We start from the raw sequence: 6,000 nt of genomic DNA on the forward strand, positions 1-6,000 counted from the left end.
TTGTTTGCGTGTGTGTTCATTTTTCGTTTGTTTGTTTGTGTTTTTTTTAGCATTTTCAGACCATTTTTTTTCCTGATGGAGATTTAGGTTGCCCATGTTCCTCCTTCAACCAGAATTTCCAGCAACGACACGATTCTCCATGTGGGGGTATTTGATCTGTTGGTCCCAGTTATCCTGGTTCTGAAGAAATTGTTGCCCTTTGGCATACATAAGCGTGAGTAATCGACAGTCCACGCAAATAGCAAATTTCCACAACAATTAATTACATTTCTAAAGCGCTTCCTGATAAAATTCACATAGTGTTTGCGTGTGTGCGCCAAAACCAAGCCCTGGAAAAGCCGGATGGACGGGTCAGACCCGTTTGGCTGAACAGGAGGAGGCCAGAGGATTTATTAAACCTCAATCTCCGTGTTGTGGATTCTTAACCGCTGCTGACAAACCATGGGGTGATGGAGAGACTGGAGACAACCCAGGCTAGCCCTCATTGAACAGACGAGAAGAAGGTGAATTGTCCACACCCCGCCGGCAGCGAAGCCTGCGTCTTCTCTAACAAAGATAAGGATTCTGAGCACCGCGTTCCTGTCTGTCTCCCCTGCAGTTCCCTGAGGCTTCTGAACCTGGAAGGCAGGGTCCCCACTCCCAGTGTTCGCTGCTGTGTTGTGGGGCCTTGTCTGTGACCAATATGTGGCATCTTCTAAATATACATTGAAAATTGTTGGATGAATGAAGAAATGAAGGTAAGGTGGAATGATTCCTGCTCATGCGTATTTTCCCTACAGTAGACAGACTCTATATTTCTAGAACCATCTGCTTAGACCAATTGATGCTTCCAATGACCCATAACCAATGTGCCAAGAATTCTTTGGATGTCCCCAGATCTGATAATTGGGACAAAGGCAGACGAACACCCCATTAGACAATCCCCAATGCCCTTGCTGCTTTCTAGCACCATATCAAGGTCACCGATTCATTTAAAGAATCCCAAAGGGCATTTGACCTCAATTTTTATAATTTCCTCACTGAGATTCAAGAGAAACTTCCTCGCTGTTCCCTATTATCCCTTCGTTGCTCAGAAAAGTTAAAGTTTAAATGGCAATTCTCTTTAGAATTTAATATCTGTTCCCAAACATTCTCGGTTTAATTGCTAACTGATTCTTGAGAAAATTGAATCACTATATTACATTGTTTTCATGCACCAATGGCCTGGGAAAAGTTGGCAGCGGCCCCCACTAAAGTTAACAATGTCTGTGTATCAAGCTGTGAGTGTTTTATTAGAAAAGTTTCTAGCCAAGGTTTTCCTTCTTTTATTTGTTTATTTTTTTGTGAGGAAGACTGGCCCCAAGCTAACATCTGTTGCCAATCTTCCTCTTTTTGCTTGAGGAGGATTGTCACTGAGCTAACATCTGTGCCCATCTTCCTCCACTTTGTATGTGGGGTGCCGCCGCAGCGTGGCTTGATGAGCGATGAGTACGTCCGTACCTGGGATCTGAACTCGCGAACCCTGGGCCACCGAAGTGGAGTGTGCAAACTGAAGCGCTATGCTACCAGGCCCGCCCTGGTTTTCCTTCTTTCTAATTTTGGTTCGTTTTCTCTGTTTACATCCAAAAGCCCTGAATCTGATCAATATATGTCAAAACCAGGACTTTAGTATCTAAACTCCTCTTCAACTGCCTTTGTAGTTGTTGCCACTTATCTTTTCAAGGCGTGAAGGAGCGTGCCAGAAAACCGGGGTGAAGCTGTTGTGGTTGAAAGAGAGCGGATTGGTGGCCCACAGACCCAGCTCTTGGTCCCCTTCTTCCCAAGGGGACACCTGGCCTTGGAGCCGTCACCTCCCTCCCCGGATCCACGTCCTGTCTGTAGAGTAAAGGGTTGAGGACCATCAATGCTTACGGTCCAGGCTTCCACCCAGAAGAACTCTAACCTCCAGGAGAAAAACGCCTGCTGATGCTGTACCACAGAGCAAGAACACTGCAGATGGACCAGGGCTTGTTACTTGGACACACAGCAGCCACGAGTCAACTGGCTAATTCTTTTTCCCAAAAACAAATCTGATGTTTTCACTTTCCAGTAAAACCCCCCAATGGCTGTCCAGGGTCAGAGGGTGCTGTACTCTGCCATGTGGTGTGTTGAGAAAGTGGTGCTTGTCTCCACCTCTCTCTGCAATGTGACCTGTGGCTCCCGCCATCCAGAGGGGAAGTCAGCATCCATGCCCTGCATCCGGCCTGACCCTGAGGCTTGCCTTGGCCCACAGAGTGCAGGGGAAGTGGGGTGTGTTGGTGCAGAGCAGAGGGTCAAGGGCCCTGTGGCTCTCCTGTCTGCACACCTCAGCCTCCACCACGAGAACAAGCCAGGGTGAGCCTTCTGGAGGATGACAGACCACCTGGGGAGCAGTGAAACTACCCCAGACTGCCAACCACTGGCCAGACTCAGGCTAAGCTCAGGGGGAGCCCAGTGGAGATGAGAGGACTCTGCCCAGGTCAGTGGAGCTGTCTCGTCCACCCTCAGACGTGTGGGAAATGATGAATAGTTGTTGCTTAAGCCATTAGGCCTGGGGATGCTTCTTACAAGGCAATAGCTAACTGATGCACTGAGTATGACACATGAGGCACTCCAAGATGTGGCCTGAGCTTTCGGTTTCTTCTCAGGCCAAACCTTCCCCAAATCTTCACTCCACAGGATAAACACCAACACTCTGACATCCCCCTAACCATGCCCAGTCCTCTGTCCTGTGTCATCACTCTGCTCTCGAGCTGCCCTCAGTCTCTGCAGCCCCCCTTCCTAGGTCTGCTTTGCAGACACCTTTTCGTCTTGAGTCTCCGTAGGTGCCCCCTCCTCTTTGAGGGCCTCTTTTCTTTCCAGGAAAAGTCGGCCAATCACCTGATTTCTTGTTGTTTCCCCAGCAAACAAAGATTAAAATATCTTTCGATCTCTTCTTGATTTGCAAGTTTTTCTGTCTTTTCTGGCCTGTGAGCCCCTCGGGGGCAGGGACTAACTGTACCCTTCTCTGGATCCCAGTGCCTATGTCAGGCATACAGTAGGCGCTCAGTACCCGTGGGACTGTCAGCACTCCTGGTAGTGGTGGCATCAGTGCCCAGTGCTTCTACAGCAGTGACTTTTACTGGGCCCCCCTGGGGCCGCCGAGCTTCCCGTTTCAAGTTACTGGTGGCTGGTTTGGTGGGAAGAGCGTGGGCCCGGGGACGGGCAGCTGGCCTCCCTGTGGCTCTGTGTTCTCCACATAGCACTCGCGTCTCCGGGCCTCAATGCCCTCAGCTGTTGTATGGGTCCCTCTGCACCCCACCTTCCCTCTTCTCCACCTTTTTACTTCAGCCGTTGATGGCAAACCCCTGTGTACGGGTATGTCCGGGGGCTTCTCTGCTGCCGGATGCCCCGCTTGGCCCTTCTGCACACCCAGCCCACGGGACCTCACGCCCAGTGGGTCCTGGACCTGGAGGACAAACATCCCCGCAGTGCTGGCCAGCGCCATCCCACCCTTGGATCTGCATCCCCTTCTCCCGTTTCGACCGTCTCAGGCCTTCCTGCCCCTGGGACTGCTTTGCCAAGTAGACCACCCACTCCTAAGTCTGTGACTCAACTCTGCCTCTGGAGGCGCCCAGGATAAAGAGAATGTGTCAGAGATGGCAGGCCCTTGACCTCCGGAGCTTCAGTTTCCTCCTTGCTGAGGTGGGGGGTGGGGAAGGCTGGCTGAACTGAGAGGCTGTCTGTGAGCATCTGGCTCTCCAGGTGCCACTGCTGCCCTGACAACCGGCTCTGGGAGCCCCAGACGGGCTCCGTCTTGGTCCTTGACGCTCTCTCACCCAGCACAGAACCTGGTATGGCATGGTCGTCACGCACAGGTGCAGAAAGAGAAGGCCGGCACTGCAGCCCACTGCCGCCTCTGAGCACAGCCCCGGGGAGAAGCTGCCGGAGCCCTGCCAAGCCCCAGCAGGGCCTGAGTGTGGCCGTGCAGTGACCAAGCTGTACCACTCAGGGCTCCTGTGGCCTGCACGAGTGACAAGGTCTCTGCGTGCAAGCAGAAGTGTTTCTGCCACCGTGACCCACCTCACAGCAACTTTCCCGCATTCCCTTTTCCTGGCAAACTGAGTTTTAATGTCCGTATTAGAATCTGCTACTGTTTACCTGATTGTGGCCCCTATGAACGAGAGTGGACTGAGATGGAAGAGGTGGAAAATGTATTTTTCCTTCTTCTCATCCCACCTACGAAGCTCTCAGCTTCTGGAAAATTGAAAATGGGGAAATTATCTTCTTTTGTAACCTAAGTCCCTCCGTGACTGGTGACTGACAGTTAAAGGGGAGGAGGCGGGTGGCTGGGCAGCTCCTGGGGTGGGTTGGAAAGGAGCCAGCACGGTGGAGCTGTTTGGGAAGGCGACGGGCGGGACACCTGGGCAGCAAGAACGACACCCTGCAGACCAGCTGTCAGACCAGCTCTCAGGCAGCCGCTGGGCTGTCGGGAGGTTTGTGGTCAGGTCTGTAAACGCCTCGCCTCCAGCTTTTTACAAGTTGGGGCAGAATCTTACAGATCATGCTGTGCGTGTCCCCTGAGCTGGGCTGTAGCCTGGAACGACAGAAATGGCTACTCTGTTTAAGGAAGGCTCTTTCATCATATACGCTTTTTAGAAAATATTGTGATCAAGTGTTCATAACTTAAAATCTACCATTTTAACCATTTTTCGGTGCGCAGTTCAGTGGCGTTAAGCACATTCACGTTGTTGTGCAGCCATCCCACCATCCATCTCCAGAACTTTCTCATCTTCCCAAACTGGAAGTCTGTCCCCATTAAACACTCACCCCCATTCCCCAGCCCCGGCACCCACCTTTCTACGCTCTGTCTCTGTGAATCTGATGACTGCGGCCCCTCATGGAAGCCGGATCGTACACTATTTGTGTTTCTGTATCTGGTTTGTTAGCACGATGTCTTCAAGGTTCACCTATGCTGTAACACGTCAGAATTCCTCTCCTTTGTAAGGCTGAATAGTACTCCTTTGTGTGGATACATCGCATTCCATTTCCCATTCATCCCTCGATGGACACTTGGGCTGCTTCCACGTTTTAGCTGTTGTGAATAACGCTGCTCTGAACACGGCTGTGTGAATATCTTCAGAACTCTGCTTTCCATGTTTTTGGATATATCCCCAGAAGTGGAGCTGCTGGATCCTATGGGAGTTCTCCATTTATTTTTCTGAGAAATTGTTACACTGTTTTCTTCAGCTTAAATATGCCTTTTTTAATTGGAAAAATGATCTCTGATTGAGTATCATTTGGGGAATTTTGATCAGCGTGTGCACTGAGCGTGTGTATTCCCATACACTTTTAATGTGGAAAACAATTGTCTTTTCTCTCAGCTACTGAAGAGCAAGCCCCAATTCCTCACACTTACAATGTTTGCATCTGCTATTACAAATGGTGTTTGTGGGAAGCATTTTTGAATTCCTCCTTTTAGGTAAGAGAAGCCCATGAAAAGGAACCCGATTAGAGAATGAGCGATAATGGAAAACATGACCTTCTTTTTATAAGGCTTAACCTTTTTAGTAATCAAATTAATGTGGTGTGTGTGTGTGTTTTTTTTTTTTTGCTGAGGAATATTTGTCCTGAGCTAACATCTGTGCCAATCTTCCTCTATTTTGTATGTGGGTCACTGTCACAGCATGGCTGACGAGTGGTATGTCCGTGCCTGGGATCTGAACCTGTGAACCTGGGCTGCCGAAGTGGAGCGCATTGATCTTAACCACTAGGCCACAGGGCCAGACTCCAAATTAATTTTTAATAGGTAATAATTCACCTGACACAAAATTCAAAAGGTATGAAATGGATACCATGGAAAGAAGCATCTTTCTCAGCCCAGTCCTCATCCATCCAGAAGTTTCCTTTCCCAGACGCTCCAGACTTACCAGCTTCTTGTGTCCCGGGTACATCTATGCATATACAGCCAGGAACATACATACTCTTTCCTCCTTTGTTTTGTCTCGTTAATAAAGCAAGCAA

General features: G+C 49.8%; 1 long non-coding RNA gene across 1 annotated transcript; it reads left to right on the forward strand.

Annotated features, from left to right (window-relative positions):
• Window positions 1-370: 370 nt before the first annotated feature.
• On the forward strand, window positions 371-2,941 carry LOC102148676 (uncharacterized). Its single transcript, XR_290406.4, has 3 exons — window positions 371-503; window positions 599-737; window positions 1,703-2,941. It is a non-coding gene; the product is annotated as an uncharacterized lncRNA (long non-coding RNA).
• The last annotated feature ends 3,059 nt before the right edge of the window (window positions 2,942-6,000 follow it).

Source organism: Equus caballus, chromosome 6, assembly GCF_041296265.1.
Source record: "Equus caballus isolate H_3958 breed thoroughbred chromosome 6, TB-T2T, whole genome shotgun sequence".
Lineage (NCBI taxonomy): Eukaryota > Metazoa > Chordata > Mammalia > Perissodactyla > Equidae > Equus > Equus caballus.